General features: G+C 41.1%; 1 pseudogene; it reads left to right on the plus strand.

The window, feature by feature from the left end:
- The first annotated feature begins 1,039 nt into the window (after positions 1 to 1,039).
- LOC100594801 lies at positions 1,040 to 8,565 on the plus strand (annotated as a pseudogene).
- Positions 8,566 to 19,306: the final 10,741 nt, after the last annotated feature.

The following is a 19,306-nucleotide window of genomic DNA, read 5'->3' on the forward strand; positions in this document are numbered from 1 at the left end:
TTATATGTCTTTTCAAATTTTTGCCAAAAGGTCTGTTATTGTTTAAGGAGATTAGTCAGGACATTGAAATATTAAAATGTTTTTAGAAATTAAGAGAAAAATGTACAAGAATAAAATCTTAAAAATACTCTATTTTTTGAGAGTCTTGCTCTGTCAACCCAGGCTGGAGTGCAGTGGTGCTATCTTGGCTCACTGCAACCTCCGCACGCACCTCCTGCATTCAAGCAATTCTTCTGCCTCAGCCTCCCGAGTAGCTGGGATTACAGGCATGCACAGCCATGCCTGGCTAATAAGCCACCATGCCCAGCCTAAAAATACTTTTTAAATCTTGCAATGGAGATGCTCGGAATATTAGGGTAACATAAATCTGATTTTCTATTTGACAATGACTTAAACACTGAATATTGGCACTAAACTTTTAAGAACAATTATTATATTGAATAAAAAAAGAAATATCAGTTTAATTAGCTGTCTGTCCACTTCATTTTTACCTTTTAGGACTCAGCTTCCTCACCTGTAAATTGAAAATCTTGTCTAAGATTTCTAAGGCCAGAAGGAAACAAGGGTCTGTTTTTAACAATTCTTTAATGTCTGAGAAAACCCAGGTTCTCAAAGTCAATCATGTAACCGCTTTATCTTTACTAGCTATAGGTCACTAGTTCTCAAAGTTGGCTGAACACTGAAGTCACTTGGGGAGTCTTAAGCCAGAATCCAGGAGTGAGATCTGGACATTAGCCAGAAGGTTTAATTGGCTTTGGGTGTGGCCCTTACATTGGGAATTTCAGGAGTGCTCCAAGTGATTCAAATGTGTAGCAAAATTTGAGAACCACAAGTCTAGGTCATGTGTTAAAATCATCTAGGTTGCTTCTTAAAGGTGCAGCTGCTTTCTCCCTCTCAAACTTCCTGCCACTGTGTTCTCACCTTGCTGTTCCAGCCTCTGGGGCACATTCCAGCCTTCCAACCTGCGACCAGCAGAGAAAAAAATTACATGTTTTCTTGCCCCATAGATACCTTGAGGTGAACAAAAAATTAAATTTTAACCATGAGGGAAATCGTGCATATCCAGGCCAGTCACTGTGGCAACCAGATCAGTGCAAAATTCTGGGAAGTGATCCGTGATGAACATGGCATTGACCCCACCATCACCTACCGTGGGGACAGTGACCTGCAGCTGGACTGCATCTCTATGTATTACAATGAAGCAACAGGTGGCAAATACGTTCTTTGTGCCATCCTGGTGGATCTAGAACCTGGGACCATGGACTGTGTTTGCTGAGGTCCGTTTGGCCAGATCTTTAGATGAGACAACTTTGTTTCTGGTCAGTCTGGGGCTGGCAACAACTGGGCCAAAAGGTCACTACACAGAAGGGGCTGAGCTGGTTGATTCTGTCCTGGATGTGGTACTGTAGCGGGAAATCAGAACTGGAGAGATCGATAGGGTTACAGGAGGATTTATTAAGGTGTACAATGGCTCAGGGGACTCCCATCCAGAAAGTCTGAGCCCCGAACAAAGACAGACAGACCCTTTTGAGTGTTTGAGGCGAGAAAAATGTGAAGCAGGAAGCGGGCTTACAGAAGCAAGAACAAAAGTAGTTAATCATCATGTGACAGGTCTTACATCTTAGAAAATGAAAACATGTTTTGCAGCTCATGCTTATCTGTCTTGTGACCTTGCAGCTGCTCAGCGAGAAAAACAGGAACTTACAGAACTTACAAAATAAGCAGAGCAGAGATATGGTTAATGTTTCAGAGAGAGGCAGTTAATATTCTTTAACTTCAACTTTGGTTGGTGGGTTGGGGGAGGGGGGATGCTGGTCACCAAAAACCTATTTCAGCCTAACTTTAAACAGCAATTTTAGGTAATCATAATAATTTTCTCTATTTCATTCCCCTCTTTGGTGCCTTTTATAAATGGATTTTAATAGAAGGCACCACTATCATTTGTTTCTTCCTGGGTTGGCACATATTTCTCCTTGGGTAGAGGCTGATATTTAGTTAAGGCCATTATTTGGGTGGTAGTATGTCTGGCCACAATTGCTTCTGTAGTTGACTGTATACTTCCGATTAGAAGAGGCAGAAGACAAGGGAGAGTTAGGCGTCTGCCAAGGATAAGGACAAACCCTCCTATTAAGGTTTTAATCCATCAAAAGATGAAAACCATCCTCTGAAAAGGGAGTCTGGAGACCAACCTTTCCAGGTTTGGACTGGAACATGAGCTAATTTCTGCATCCCAGCAGTTATTTCCATGACAGCTTGTCCATTATCATCAATTTCTAGACAGCAATTTAAGTTAACTTCCCACATACTCCTCCTTCTGAGGCCAGGAGGTAGTTTAGTGCTAAACTGTTTTGATAAAGGGCATTTCTCATCTGTGTGGCTTGCATGGCCAGCAAATTCAAGGCCCTTGATGTTTCATTGGTTATAACTTCAAGAACAGCCTGTAACCATATGATAAAATTTATCACATAAATGGGGTACAGTAGCCCCATGTTTCATCCTCTGCCCAGATGGCTGGGTCATAATACTTAATTCTCTCAGGAGGTCATTCATTTTTTCAGTCTCCTATATCTATATCGTTTTTTATGTTTGTGTCCTTTTTTGTGGTTATGCTTTTCTTAGTTTTTTAAAAAATACATAGCTCCATGGGCATGTAATGTGGCAAAGGCATAGAGTCAGTATAAATATTGACCACTTTTCCTTTGGCTAACAGCAGGGCCCTTGTTAAAGCTATCAGTTCTGCTTTTTGAGCTGAAGTCCCGGAAGGTAGAGGCTGTGCCTCTACCACTGAATCCCATGTCAGTACTGTATACGCAGCTCACCGGACCCCTTCTGAGACAAATCTGCTTCCATCCATGAAGTACTCAACATCTGGGCCACCAAGGGGCTGGTCTTTTAAGTCTCTTCAGTTAGAGAATACCTCATCTACTATGTCCACACAGTAATGCTGAGGTAGGGGGTCTTTTGGTCTATGGGCAGCAGAGTAGCTAGGTTTAGTGTATTTACAGTCTCTATCATTATGTGAGGATTTTCACATAATGGTCCTTGATATCTAGTCATTCTTGGGTTTGATGATACCTAATGATGTTCTCTCTGATCCATTAAGGTGATAACTGTGTGTAGCACTTGAATAATCAATTTTTGTCCTAGGGCCAATTTGTTAGCCTCTTGTGCCAGCAAAGCTGTGGTGGCTAAAGCTTTGAAACAAGGAGGCCAGCCTAGTGCCAATGGGTCTAGTTGTTTAGATAAGTATGCCACAGGTCGCTGCCATGACCGCATAATTTGAGTTAGGACCCCTATAGCCATTCCTTTCCATTCATGGACATACAGAAAGAAGCGCTTGGTTTGATCTGGCAGTCCTAACCCTGGGGACTGAATCAAGGCCTTTTTGATTTTCTTAAAAGCCTTTTTTGGTCCGCCTCCCAAAGGAGGGCTCCCCTTTTCCCCCACTTTGTGGCTTTATATAGGGGTTTTGCCATAAGTGAGAAGTTTGGAATCCAAATGGAGCAAAAACCTGCTGCTCTTAAAAATTTATTTGATGCTGGGTGGTTGGGATGGGAAGTCACACAGCCCGCTTTCATTCGCTGCCAAGTTCATGTTTCCCATGACTTATTTCAAAACCTAGATATTTGACTCCTTCTGAACAGATTTGTGCCTTTTTCTTAGATACTTTATATTCTGCTTTCCACAAAATGTGGAGGGGTTTCTTGGTGCCCTGTAGGCAGTCCACTCAAGTTGGGGCTGCAAATAGGAGATTGTCTATGCACTGCAGCAGGATGCATTTGTCATTAGGTGGGACAAAAGCTGAGATCTGATGCCAGCACTTCTTCAAAGATCGTAGGGGAATTCTTGAACCCCTGTGGGAGCCTTGTCCAAGTGTGCTGTGTTTCATCCCAATGAAATGAAAAGATAGGCTGGCTTATTGGTGCTAGCTGGAGACAAAAGAATGTATTTTTTTTAGGTCTAAGCAAATAAGCCAGGTTGCACTAGCTGGTATTTTTCCCATTAAGGTGTATGGGTTGGGCACTACTGGGTGGATTATCCCCATGACCTGGTTTATAGCATGCAAATTCTACACTGGCTTATATTTACCAGATGGCTTCTGCACTGGCAATAAAGGAATGTTCCAAGGTGATCTGCATTTAACTATGATTCCATGCTTGAAAAGCTAGTCTATGTGCTTTTGAACACCTCCGATGGCTTCTATGAAAATTGGGTATTGGCAAACTCATATTGGGGAGGCTCCCGGTTTTAGCTCTACTAGGACTAGTGCCTGCTTTACAGCCAGCCCAGGCGGGTTGTCCTTTGCCCACACTCCAGGTATTTTAGTAATTAGCCCATATATTTCAAGAGGTTCTGACAGTCCTGGCTTAAGTGGTGCTTCTGCATATAGCCTCCACTCCTTGGCCTTTGGGAGTGTGAGGGTTAACACCACAGCCTTTGGCTGACTGAAGTTTAAGGACATGTTTTCTTATGGCCTGAAGGAAATTTGTGCCTGTAGTTTTTGGAGTAAGTCTCTTTCTAGCAAGGGGACTGGGCATTTTGGGAGGTATAGAAATTCATGCTGACTTCCCACCCTCCAGTAATGCACCTCCTTGACAGAAAGGCCTATTTTTCAGTGATTCCAGTTGCCCCAATAATAGTTGTATAATTCTTGGATAGTGGCCCTATGGGTCAGGCCACTACTGAGTGTTCAGCTCCTGTATCTACCATAAAGTCCATCTGTTGGTCTCCTACCTCTACTGAGACCACAGGCTCCTCTGGGGGCCTGAAGAGATGGAGCCTGGTCTGCCTCAGTCCTCATAGCCTGCAGCCTTTGCTAGGCTGATCAGGTCAGCATCTGGTTTTGGAACACAATGGCTGGCAGCTGGTGGCTCTAGCCGAATTCCCTGTTCACAGCTATTTCCTTTATCTTTTTCTGGACATTCATCCTTCCGGTGTCCTTTTTGCACAGTGCACATTGATCCCTCTCCAGCCTAATCCAGCCTTCAAATCTTGGTCTAGCCTGACCTCTTCCATGACCACGACTGTGGCCCCTCACAATGCCAGTCTCTCTTTCAACCAGGGCTGCCACCAATAGCTCGGACTTTTTCTTAAGCCTCTGCTCAGTTTCCTTTTCCTCTTGCTCACAGTTGACATACACCTCGGTAGCCACCTCTATAAGCTCAGTAGCATTTATGCCTGCGAAACCTTCCAATTTTTGAAGGTTAATGTCACCTTGTACCTGGACAGCAAATGAGGTACTCACCATGTACTGATTTTCAACAGCCTCCAGATCAAATAGAGTATAGAGCTAGTATGCCTTACAGAGCCTCTTGTAGAACTGACTTGGGCTTTCATTAGCTTTTTGTAGGACCTCTGAAATCTTTCCTATTGTCATGGCCTTCTTCCCACCGGCTTTCATTCCATTTAAGAGTGTTTCTCGGTACCTTTTCAGGTGTTGGAGCTCCCCTGCCTCATTTGGGTCCCAGTTAGGATCTGTCTCTGGGAACCACTCCTGGGCATAACGCCGGACATCATTTGTGCCATCTGGCACATTGTTCTCTAACCACTGGAGAGCTGCTTGGGTCACTCTCCAGTGCTCTTCTGTATTAAGCAGTGTCAGAAGGAGCTGCTGGCAGTCTGGCCAGGTGGGGTTATGAGTCAGAAAAATGGACCTCATCAAGTCTATGAGAGCCTGGGGCTTCTCTGTATGGGAGGGAGGATGTTGTTTCCAATTTAGGTTGTCTGTCATAGAGAAGGGCTGGTAGATGAAAATCCATGGTCTTCCCCCAACCTGGCCTTGCTCATTATAAGTTTGTGCTCAAGTCTCACAGAGGGGTATTTGTAAGGCTTGGGTGTGGCCAGACTGGAGGTGGCTTGCTACATCGCCTTGCTTTTCCTCTTTAGCTTTCTTGGGCAGGGGTTCAGGCTCTCCCCTGTGGGGAGATGCTTGAGACTTGCTTTCCTCTGAGCCTGACTCCTCAAGGGCAATTTGCTGTGTACCCTGTCCTAGCCCTGACAAGGACAGGTATATTGGAACATAACGGGGAGGAAACTCTTTCCTCTGGGAGGTGCTTGTAGGACTGGCTTTTCCTGGCTCTCCTGTTACTTTTTCTTTTCCTCTGAGGTCCCTGGCATAATTGGCTTTTCTACCACCTTAAGCTCAGCCCAGGCCACCAAGGCTTTACAATAGTTTCCCAAACAAGGCTGTAGAGCCATTTGGGGCAAGTCTGGACCACGTTTAACCAGGAGTCAATGTATGTAAATTGATCTGGATGCCAAGGCTGTCCTTGACCCCACTTACCACCCAAATACATGGCCAATTGCTTCCCTATCTATTGTTCCTTCAGCTGGCCACCCTGTATTAAAAGAAGGTCCTTCTAATTCACAGAGTTCTCAACCTTTTGGGGGTCAGTTTAACTCCATAATCTCCTCCAAAACCTTTCTTAAAATTCTTTAACATACACTCCAATGGAGTGCGTTTTGACAATTTTCCTCCCATTCCTCCCTTTACAATGCACACTTACTCAGCCTTTTGTGCTGGCCTGACCAGACTGGTTCCTATTATGGGAGTTTCAGGCACCACTTAGCTGGGAGAGTACCTTATTCCTGTTACAACTGCTGCAGTCATAAGGCAGCTCCTATCAACCATATGTGGATCACCCTAGGCCTGGTCAGTCACACACTTGCTTTGGAGCACAATGTCAACACTAAGAGATCTGTGCCTCCCCACATCATGCCCCGCATTGGTCCCTCCTGGAACTGTCTCTTTCACACACTTTCACACACCTCCTCACTCCCCAGTACCTGTTCCTTAATTAGAGTGGTGAGCCACTCTCACTACCTTCAGTTTTAGTTTCCTTTCCTAAGTCAACTTAGCGAGTCTCTCACATCCTGTGTCGGTGGGGGTATAAGCTTCATCCAAATTGGTGAGCCACCTTCTCTGCCCTCAGCCCCTCTGGGCCAAACTAGTAGTTACACCCTGGGAGGCAATCAGTCTCCCCTTCTGTCCTTATGGGAGGGGTCCTGTCTTGGGGCCCCAAACCTCACTGTGTTTCTGAAGAATGCATGCTGCTCCTGGAATCATCCTGCAGCCCCTTTTCTGGTTCTGTTGCACTGTCAGGGAAGGGCACCGGGATGTGGGAAAACCAATCTCCTCTCTGGGCTGAAGTTCTCCCATTGGTGCCTAGGGTCTTGTGTCTCCCCCAGCCCGGGCTCTAATCCCACAGGCAAAGGAGACAAAATCTGCCATCTCCAATCCTGGACGAGCCCTCAGAAAATGTATCAGGAAATCAGAACTGGAGAGACCGATAGGGTTACAGGAGGATTAAGGTGTACACCGGCTCAGTGGACTCGCATCCAGAAAGTCCCAGCCCTGAACAAAGAGGGACAGGCCCTTTTAAGCATCTCGAGGCAGGAAAAACATGAAGCAGAAAGTGGGCTTACAGAAGTGAGAACAAAAGCCATTAATCATGTGACAGGTCTTAAATCTTAGAAAAGGAAAACATGTTTGGCAGCTCGCACTTATCTGTCTTGTGACCTTGCACTACGCAGCAAGAAAAACAGGAAATTACAGAGCTTACAAAATATGCAGAGCAGAGATATGGTTAATGTTTCACAGAGAAGCAGTTAATATTCTTTAACTTCAACTTCGGGGGTGGGGGGTGTTGTTATCAAAAGCCTATTTCAGCTTAAACAGCAATTCTAGGCAATCATAATAATTTTCTTTTCTTTCTCTCTTTCAGTATGGAAGTAGGCAGAGAACTGTGACTGCCTGCAGGTCTTCTAGGTGACCCACTCACTGGGCAGGGGCACAGGCTCTGGAATGGGCGCTCTCATTAGCAAGATCTGCAAGGAGTACCCTGATTACATTGTGAACATCTTCAGTGTAGTGCCTTCACCCAAAGTGACACAAAGATTGAGCCCTCAGTGCCACCCTCTCTGTCCATCAGTTGGTAGAGAACACTGACAAGACGTATTCCATTGATAACGAAGCCCTGTATAACATCTGCTCCTGCACTCTGAAGTGGACCACACCAACCTACAGGGATATGAACACCCTCGTCTCAGCCACCATGAACAGTGTCATCACCTGCCTCTGCTTCCCTGGCTAGCTCAATGACGACCTCCACAAGTTGGCAGTCAACATAGTCCCCTTCCCACATCTCCATTTCTTTATGCCTGGCTCTTCCCCTCTCACCAGCAGGAGGCCAGCAGTATTGAGCTCTCACAGTGTCTGAATTCACCCAACATGTCTTCGATACCTAGAACATGATGGTAGCCTGTGAACCCCACCATGGCTGATACTTCACCATGGCTGCTGTCTTCAGTGGTCAGATATCCATGAAGGAGGTCAATGAGGAAATGCTGAACATGCAAAATAAGAACAGCAGCTACTTTGTTCTTGATGTTGTTGGAGATCCATTCCAGTCTGACATCCCATCTCGTGGCCTAAAAATGTCATTCACTGGTATTGTCAACAACACGGTCATCCAGAAGCTCTTCAAGTACATCACAGATCAGAGAAAGGGATCAAGTGGGGAAAAGAGACCATCCTTGGTCCCTAAGCCTCCAGAAATGTCCTAATCCCCACCTTTTCTTACCCCTGAAAAAGAATTAACATCCCTGACTATGTGCAACAGTGTATACTGCCACATCAGTGTTTGAATCAATCCCCAGAGGAGAGGGGAACCCTCCTCCATCTTTTCTGCAACATCTCATATCTTCCTTTTGCTGTTGCTTCCCCTACCCCTACACTTGGTTTTGTTCTATCCTACATTTGAGATTTCTGTAATGTGTTAAACTTGCTGTTTTTCATATTGAAAAGATGACATTGCCCCAATAGCCAAAAATGGGATTTCTTAAAAAAGTAGGTGCAGCTATCCTCTCAGAGACTCAGATTCAGATTCAATGGGTGTGGAATGGAGTCCCCAAATCCACCTTTTAAACAAGTTCCTCCAGCTCTTGGGGCAGTGGATCTCAGAACCACACTTTGAGAAGCATTGTTTTGTTGCCAATCTTTGGGCATTCCTTTAAGGCTGGTTTCATTTAACTTGCACTATAAGGAACAGATTCTCTAGATTAGGATCCAGCATTGGGAAACTGGGAGGGTGAAGTGCATAAGGAGCCAAGAGGCTCTTCCTTCCAAATATTACGAATTGAGGTTTGCTTGAGAAATCAAGACAGTTTTAAGATAACAGGCTTAGGAGAAAGAATCCTTTCAAACACATGAAATCCTCTGTAAAAGAGACACTCAGGTCTGAACTGTTTAGATATGACCACAGGAGACCAGGCTCAGACCAGGGTGTCTAGGGCTCTAGCTTCCTGTTTCTTCATAATCCTGAGTTCTTATACATTTGAATATAAGTAAGATGCTCAGTAACATCTTGCCGTAAAGTCTCTAGTGCAGTGTCCTTGACTCATATCAGGATACTCAGCGTGTTATGTCCTCCTGCTGGTCTGGTCCAATATAATCACCCAGTGCCCTTCTGTGTCATCCAGGGCACTCATTCCATCCAGGCCCTCTAAATAATGGTAGAGAGGGCCAAAGGTCTGTGGTTGCGTGTAGCAGACACTGCTGGTACCCTGCCCAGGCTTCTTCGGCCCCTTCTATTTCAGGGCATGCTGGCCTGACTCCTGTTCACCAGCACCTGCTTCTTAGCCTGAGGACTTCGTCTATCCTACAACAGTTGATTAACACATACACTAGGAGTCCTCAACTAATGACTGATGGGAGTTGGTGTTGGCTCCCTTGCCTCTTGGGTGGGATAACTCTAAAGCTTGTTTCCTACTGTGGCTCCCAGAATCCTTCAACAGGAATAAGCTTCAGGAGCTACAGTGGTGAGTAAGGTAGCCTTTGTTGGATGCTCCCTTTCTTGTCTCACTCCCCAACCAGTTTCTTGGGATCACATCCAAAATAAACTACATGCACTCAGATCTTAGTCTGAGTTCCTTCACAAAAAGATGCTAAGACAAAGACATTGGTATTGCTAGCTTCTTGTAACTAATCCCCAGTGTTTATAGATCAGCTACTTCTGAATATTTAAATGTGATGCTCTGGGATAGAAATACACATCTTTCATTACAGAGAAGGTTCTGGTGCTGAGATATCTGAACTAAACATCTTTAATTGTCAAATAATACTAAAAGGGTTCTTGATCTTTAGACTTTATAGAGAGAATGGTTGTTACAAATTGCAAATAATTTATGATATGCATACTCAATCATTTTTGGAATAAGTAGGCATGGATAAATTTGAAGTGGCTGGTAGGCTATTTTATTAAGCTAAGTTTACAAACATTATTTCAAGCTACAGATGCATGGCATGAACTTTGTGTCATCAATTGCTGCATCCCTTACTGGATTTTTTTCTCCATTCTGGTCTATACTATTTGTTGATCTTCCTCTGGGCCCGTGCTGTTCCATACCCCATAGAGGCCTGTATTAGATCCTCTCTATTGCAGTAAGGAAAACAGGTATAAGGTAAACTTTGCATATCCAAGTGATTACACACACAAATATGTATTTAACACTCAGCTGCTTTTATGATTCTAGTCATATATAATTTGGTAACCACATGCCTCTGATTTGGAGCACAACCATTTCCCTTTGATGATACACTTTGTGAAAAGAATGGCAGCCCCCGGTAATGTAGCTCTCCTTTTTGGATAAAAAGACAGCTTCCCAACTACCATTCAGAAGTCTTACCTGTTGTGCAGGACATCAGTGAACATTTGCTGGTTGAACAAATGTTCAACCTCTGGGAGGTTCAGTCAGAAGCCGACATGACTCTGGTATCACATAGCATGTGTGGAAAACCCACAGCTAATGTCTTTGGAGATATTCATTTTCTCTATTTCCTGTCTTATCTCAGAACTAATTGAAAGGTAAACACGAGGGACATCTCAGTCGAGATCAAGCTATAAACTTTATTGTTGGGGCTGGTGGCCCAAAAAATGTGACTTGGGTCTAAGCCATGATCAAATTCCCAAACATCCTCCCCTCCTACAACCCTGCAAGTCTAACATTATACCCTTAGAGGGGAGAGCTGGCCTATAGAGCAGAAGCACATGCCCAGGATCACTGGGTGAGATATACAGCCAGAGGATATGAGGGACCCTGGCTCAGCTGACTAACTCTACTCATGGTCAAGGCCATCATAGGATGTGGATGCTGGTTGAAAAGAAGAGAGCGAGGGAAAGTCATTCTGCCTAAGAGCACTGATACGTGTACCTATCCATCAGAGAAGCATGGCCCTGTGAATGTCAGATTCTAACCTACTGCATTAACCATTACTCTCCTAAGGAGGAGTGAAGGTGCTACAGGGTGGTAGATATTCCTGAGCTCTCCTGTTCCCACATGGAGGGGGAAAGGAGGTCCCTTCTATGGACCATGTCTGTAGTACTTCTGTGCTCATCACCCCTTGGAAACAAGTCCTGTAGTTGGATGGACTTACTAAATCTCATTCAAATCTTCCCATTTCTCTGCTATGCCATCTCCCTGTTCAGCCCGCCATAATTCTGGAATTACCACTAGAGATTTGTCTTAGTCAACTTCAGCTGGCATAACAAAATACTATAGACTGGGTAGCTTAAACAATGGACATTTATGTCTCAGTTCTGGAGGCTGGGAAGTCCAAAGTCAAGGTGCTAGCAGATTTTCTTCCTGGTGAGGGCCCTCTTCCTAACTTACAAAGTTGCTTTTTCCTCCCATGGGAGGAAGAGACTAATCTCTCTTGCTCTAAGGATATTAATCCCATCATGGGTTCCACCCTCATGACTTCATCTAAATCCAATTACCTCCAAATACCATCATATTGGGGGTTAGGGCTTCAATATAAATTGCGGAGTGGAGGATGCAAACATGCAGTCCATAACAAACCTCCTGTGCACGTTTTCTCCTCTACATCCTTCTGTGTCCAGGAGGCTGACCTTTACAGATTGCATCACCTGGGCTACTGTGCCATCAGTCTTCTGGTTGGATTAGGCCAATGGGAGGCATGGGCAGGAAATCAGAGGTTAGAAGGACATGGCAGTTGGGGTATCCCTCCCTCTTCCTTCTGGGCATGGTTTTGGCAGTGTCATTCCTCAAGAGCCACAGCTTGTTAGGGGGCCACTTACCTGGCTCCAGGTCTCACCAAACCCTGGTACACAGCTGTGCTACCTTGACCCTCTGGTCTTGGTGTGGTAAAGGCTCTGCTCTTGCCACTTCCTGGGTGCTGTACCGTCCCTTGTGTGGTTGCCTTGATCTGCCTACACTTTTAGAAGTAGCTCTTCCTTAAACTTTCTTCAATCGAACCCCATAAGTATGCTGTTTCCTGTGGAAACCCTCCTCCACCCTCTAAGTGATCTCCTTACACATATCAGCCCAGAGCCACTTTTCTGAAATGCAAATCTGACATCACACCTCTGATTAACACACACCAGTGTGACTAACTGCCTTCAGGTTAAAATCCAACTCATGCAAGACCCTGCATAATCTGTTTATTCTCACATTTCCTCTTGTCATTATCCTCTTTGTTCTTTTCTGTCCAGCCAGACTAAACTTTAGAGTTGACCAAAACCTCCTCAAGGTTGTTGCTGCAACCTCAAGCTGCATATACTGCTTTCTGCATGAGATACCGCTCTTTTTCTTTTATCTTCCACCCTTAATCCCCCATCATCCCAACCTTTTATCTGGATAGATCTTATTTGTACCTTAGGCCTCAGTTGTGGTGGTGGTAGGAGTCACCTCTCCTCCCATTAGCAGTCTAGATTAGGGACCTTCCTTTACTTTCCATAACGCCCATTTTGTTTGCCGGCACATCCCAACAAGCAGATTTCCTGGCCTTGAGAGCTCTGGTGTACCATCCTATCCCCAGGCTTTGGAGCAATGCCTGGCAGAATAGGAACAAAGGAGTAAGATGGTCAACAAGTAATTACTACATCATTAATTTTCCTGTTCATGCAGAAATTACCTCCTGCTCAGGCTTTAACTAAGAACTTATATAACTAAGAATCTTATAGAAGAAATATGATATATGAGTGTTCAGGCAGATTTGGATACTATCAAAAAGAGATCCTTTTGGTCACAGGTCACCCTACTCTCAAAATTTAATGCTGGTAAAAGGCGCACATTTGTATTCTAACTGAACTCTGGGTCACTGAGAACCCATCCACATATATGCTCCTCTTTCTGCAAAGATAGTGACAAGAGGACCAGTTCTGTCATTATGTATAACTATCTCAGGTACAGATTTAGAATATGAATTAGCTATGATTCTAGTTCATAAAGCATTCAATCATGAATAAACTGCCATTTAGCTATTTTTAATAATATCATACTTATAAAATACTTCTGCTACTCCTCAAAAATCGAGATCTTGATAATAGCCTACATATAACAATGCACTTTTCATCCTACGCCCTTGGATCTTCCTGCCTCAGGTAACTATCATTCTGAAACTTGTGATTATCACTTTTCTGCTTTCCTTTTTATATAATTTTATGATGCCTATACGTATTCTTAGTATTTGAATTTTAGTTTTCTGAAAAGGGCATCTTGTTATACATATGAAAATACATATTATATTTATAAATTATCTTTTGGATTTACTTTCACTTCATTTACATTGCTAAAGCTCATATGTATTGTTACATGTCACTGTAGTTATTTTACTCTCACTGCTGAATAACCTACTGAGTAAATATGCCACAGTTTAGTCATCCTCCTTCAGGGGACAGGTATTTGGGTTGTTTCCAAAGCCATTGTGAACACTGGTGCTTTAAAACAGTCTTGTCCATGTCTCCTATTGTGTATGTATCAGTTAGAATAGGTTATGGTATTCTGTAGTAAAAACCAACCCTCAAAATCTCAGCAGCTTAAATCTACAAAGACTTATTTCTTACTTACGCTGTATGTCCTTTGTATTCAACAGGAAAGAACGTGTATTATACTGAATCAAGGACCTAGGCTGACAGAACAGTCACTGTCTCAAAGGTTGACAGCTGCCAGAGGGAAAAAAGCTCTGAAGAATCTGGAATCAACATTTCAGTGCCCTGGCATGGAAGAAACGTGTCACTTCTACTCCCAACTCACTGGTCAAAACTAGACCTATGGCTCCACCTAAGCAAAAGGGGCTAGGATGTATATTTGACGAGGAGAGAAGATCAGATATATTTGGAAAAGAATTTGGTGGCATCTCCTTAAGCTGAATATTAAAACACTTTATAATCTAACAATTCTTGTCCTGTATATATATACGTGAAGTATTTCATAAGTTATGGTATTAATGTTATCTTCTCAAGTTATTGTTCATAAGATATAAGAAATCTTACAGAATCACAGCTTTCTCAACTCTTGGCATTGTCAGACTTAAAAGTTTTTGCCAGTTGAATGGATATCAAAATGCAAGTCAAGATCACAATGAGATGGCATTTTATCACCAATAAAAATCTCATTTTATTGGTTTTGTTTCACCTTCAGTAAATGCCCATTTATGTCTTTTGTCCATTTGCTCCTTATTTGTAGGACTTCTTTGCATATTCTGAACACATTTTTTAGTATATATTGCAAAAATATCAATTCATAATTTCTCTTAACTTTTGACAGCTCATAAAGTGAATTTTAATGAAGTTTATTAATTTTCCTTCATAGTCAATATTTTTGTGTCTTAGGTTTTTCTTAACTCCCAGGCTCAAAAAATAAAGCTTCTTAAACCCTCAGTAGAAAATACGTGAATTATTAATTCATGTGACATTATTGGGTGTGGTGTGAGGTAGGCATTAAATTGTTTCTCATAAGGTTAAAATAATCCAGCTATATGAAAAAATTCCCTCACCCATGACATGACATCTCACTTTCAGGATCTGTTTCTGGGACTCCCTATTCTATCACATTGGTCAATTTGTCTACCCCTGTCAATATCAACCAATTTAATATAGCATGATAGTTATTTTTTTCTGATACAGAAATGTACCCTTCCTACTATTCTTTTATTGGACAATACATAGAATAGTAAATATTCTAAGTATAAAGTTTGTGACAGTATTGAGTTCTATAAAAATTTAAACATTAAGCCTTTAATAAACATGCTATAATTCTCCATTTTTGATATTTCAGAGTTAGGGCTTTTTTTTCCTATAGAGGTCTTACATTTTTTGTTGCATTTATTCTTATATCCTTGATATTCTGTACTTGTGTTCTAAACACAGTCTTGATTACATTTTTTAATTATTTGCTACTAGCATATGCATATACAACCAAATTTGAATACACTATCTGAATGCTATTCTTATAGCCATCTTAATGTGTATTTTTTCTTATAACTTGTCTGTAGATTGAGTTTGAGTTTTAGTTTATCCTTTCCAATCCTTATGCCTATATTTTTGTTTTATTATACTGGCTAGGATCTTCAATACAACATTGAATTATAGTAAAAATTCTTCTCTTGATTTGAAAAAGAATGCTTTTAATGTTTTCTTATATAAGAACTTTTATCACAAATAGTTGTAGAGTATTATTACATTCTTTATCCTATACATTGAGATGAAACGAAAAGTTTGTCAAGAAATGAAAAGTTTGAGATTTTACTTTTAGTGAGTTAGCCTGCCATAGTTTTATAGATGTTGGGAGAAGACATGAGACTCATGGGTAAGAGATAAAAGGACTATTGTGCCACAGCAGGCAACATCATGCTGATGTTCACACCACTTCCCTTTGCCCCTCATGCCCCATGAAAGCAATAAAGGGAAGGCTAGGTGGATGCTGCACATGTAGTGGGGATTGTATCACAGCCGAGGAATCCTGAATCTTTTAAAATGGGCTAAGAAGCAGACCTGTCTAACATTTGCCCTGAAGTGAGACATCATATTTATATTGAACTGTAAAAAACCTGCCATCTGCTTCAGAAGGAGACACTATCTTTGAAGGCTATTTTCTATACAGTGATCCTTGAAAAGTTAGTTTGGAATAAATGCCATGGGAACTTCTGCTCACAGATGTGAAGAAACGAGATCTATGGAGAATTCTCTCAATATTTGGTTTTTCTGTTAATCCGTGGATGTGTCAGATTATGTTTATGAGCTTTCTGATAGTAAAAGATCTTTGTATATCCCCAATAAGCACTTTGATGTACTAACATTAAGATTTTTGCATCTATGTTTATAAGGGTAACATGCCTACAATTTTGTTTTTGCATAATGTTTTTCACTAGATTTGGCATCAGGACTGGTAAATACTGCCTCTTTTCCTATTGCCTTATATTCTATAAGATAGAATATGTTCCTTGACAATTTGAGAGAATTTGTCAGTAAAACCACACAGGTCTTTTTATTAGAGAGATTTTTTTTCAATTCTTTTTTAATAGAAATATGAGCTTTATTTTTGTATCAGTTCTAAGTTGTCTTTTTCTAGGAATTTACCCTTTTTGTTTAAATTTGCAGAGTTGTCAGCATATAATTGATGGTATTTATGTATTGTCTTTTGATCTTCTGCTGTGTAACTATGTCCCCTATTTTATGTATGTTGTCTTTTTAAAAATTTTAATTTTTGTGGTACATAGTAGGTATATGTATTTATGGGGTACATGAGCTGTTTAGATACAGGCATACAATGCATAATCACACAGTAAATGGGGTATCCATCACCTCAAGCACGTAACCTGTGTTACAATCAAGTTATACTTATTTTAAAGTGTACACAAGTTGACCATAATCACCCTGCTGTTCTATCAAATACTAGACCTTATTCTATTTTTTTAAAACCATTAATCATCCTCGCTTCCCCCTCCTTCTATACTTCAACTTCTGGTAACCGTCATTCTACTGTCTCCATGGATGATTCAATTGTTTTAATATTTAGCTCCCATAAATAAGTGACAACATTAACGCAACGACCCCTAGTTCCAACCATGTTGCTGCAAACGACAGGATCTCATTTTTATGGCTGACTAGTACTCCATTGTATATATGTACCACATTTTCTTTATCCATTTGTCTGTTGATGGACACTTAGGTTGGTTCCTAACCTTGGCTATTGTGAACAGTGCTGCAATAAACATGGCAGTGCAGATCTCTCTTCAATACACTGATTTCCTTTCTTTTGGATATATATATCTAGCACTGGGATTGCTGGATCATATGGTAGCTCTAGCTTTAGTTTGGGAAACCTCTCAGCTATTTTCCATAGTGGTTGTACTAATCTAAATTTCCATCAACAGTGCCCGAGGGTTCCTTTTCGTCCACATCCTTGCCAGCGTTTGTTGATGCCTGTCTTTTAAATAAAAGCCACTTTAACTACACAAAGCTACAATGAGATTATCTCATTTGTAGTTTTGATTTGCATTTCTCTGATGATCAATTACATCGAGCACCTTTCCATATACCCATTTGCATGTCTTGAGAAATGTCTGTTCAGATCTTTTGCCCATTTTAAAAGGGGATTAAGTAGGGTTTTTCCCTTTTGAGTTGTTTGAGCTTCTTATATATTCTGGCTGTTAATCCCTTGTTGGATGGATGGTTTATAAATGTTTTATCCCATTCTGTGGGTTATCTGTTTCCTTTGCCATGCTAGAGCTTTAACTTGATGTGGTCCCATTTGTCCATTTTTGCTTTGGTTGCCTGTGCTTGTGGGGTATTCTCAATAAATCTTTGCGCCATCCAATATCCTAGAGAGTTTCCCAAATGTTTTTTTAATTAGTTTTGGTTTGAGGTCTTAGAGTCTTTAACACACTTTGATTTGGTCTTTGTATATGGCAAGAGATACAAGTCTAGTTTCATTCTTCTGTGTATGGATATTCAGTTTTCCCAGCACTGTTTACTGAAGAGACTGTCCTTTCCCCAATGTGTGTTCTTGGCACCTTTGTCAAATTGAGCTCACTGTAGATATATGGATTTGTTTCTGGATTCTCTAGTCTGTTCCATTGGTCTATGTGTTTGTTTTTATGCCACTACCATGCTGTTTTGGTTACTACAGCTCTGTAATATAACTTGAAGTCAGATAATGTGATTCTTTCCTCCAAGTTTGTTATTTTTGCCCAGGATATCTTTGGCTATTCTGGGTCTCTTCTGATTCTGTATAAGTTTTAAGATTGTATTTTATATTTCTGTGAAGAACACTATTGGTATTTTGACAGGAATTGCATTGAATCTGTAGATCGATTTGGGTATTATGAACATTAACAATATTAATTCTTCTAATCCATGAACATGAAATATCTTTCCTGTGTCCTCAAGTTTCTTGCGTCAATGTTTTATAGTTATAGATATCTTTCAGTCCCTTGGTTAAATTAATTCCTAGGCATTTAATTTTATTTTAGCTATTGTAAATGGGATTACTTTTTTTTTTCAGATTACTTGCCACTATCATAGAAATGGTACTAATTTTTGATTTTGTATCTTGCAACTTTACTGAATTTATCAATGCTAATAGTTTGATGGAATCTTTAGGTTTTTCCAAATAAGATATCTTCAAACACGAATTTGATTTCTTCCCTTTCAATTTGGATGCCCTTCATTTCATTCTCTTGTCCAATTGTTCCAGCTAGGACTTCTAGTACTATGTTGAACAACAGTGCTGAAAATAGGCATCTTTGTCATGTTCTAGATCTTAGAAGAAACACTTAAATTTTTCCCCATTCAGTATGATACTAGCTGTGTGGGTCTGACATATGTAGGTTTTATTTTGTTGATATATATTCCTTTTATACTCAGTTTCAAGAATTTATTAGGAAGACATGTTGAATTTTAATCAAATACTCTTCCAGCATTAATTGAAATGATTTTATGATTTTTGTCCTCCATTCTGTTGACATGATGTATCACATTTATTGGTATTTGTTGAGCCATTCTTGCAACTCTGGAATAAATCCCACTTGGTCAGGAGGAATGATCTTTTTGATGAGTTGAATTTGGTTTGGTAGTATTTTAAGGATTTTTGCATCAATGTTCATCAGGGATATTGATTTTTTTTTTTTTGGATGCATCTTTGGTTTTGGTGTCAGGGTAATTCTGGCCTCACAGAATGAGTTTGAAGATACTCCCTCTATTTTTGGGATAGTTTGAAGAGGATTGATTAGTTCTTCTTTTAAATGTTTGGTAAAATTCAGCAGTGAAGCCATCAGGTTTCAAGCTTTTCTTTGTTGGAAGACTTTACGTCAGCTTTAATCTCATTTGTTATTGGTTTGTTCAGGTTTTGGATTTCTTGATTCAATCTTTGTAGGTTATATGTCTAGAGATTTATGAATTTCTTCTAAGTTTACTATAGATGCTTATAGTAGCCTCTAATGATCCTTTGAATTTCTGCACTATCAGTTGTGATGTCTTTATTTTCATCTGATTTTATTTTAGGT

This window comes from Nomascus leucogenys, chromosome 17, assembly GCF_006542625.1.
Source record: "Nomascus leucogenys isolate Asia chromosome 17, Asia_NLE_v1, whole genome shotgun sequence".
Classification (NCBI taxonomy): Eukaryota; Metazoa; Chordata; class Mammalia; order Primates; family Hylobatidae; genus Nomascus; species Nomascus leucogenys.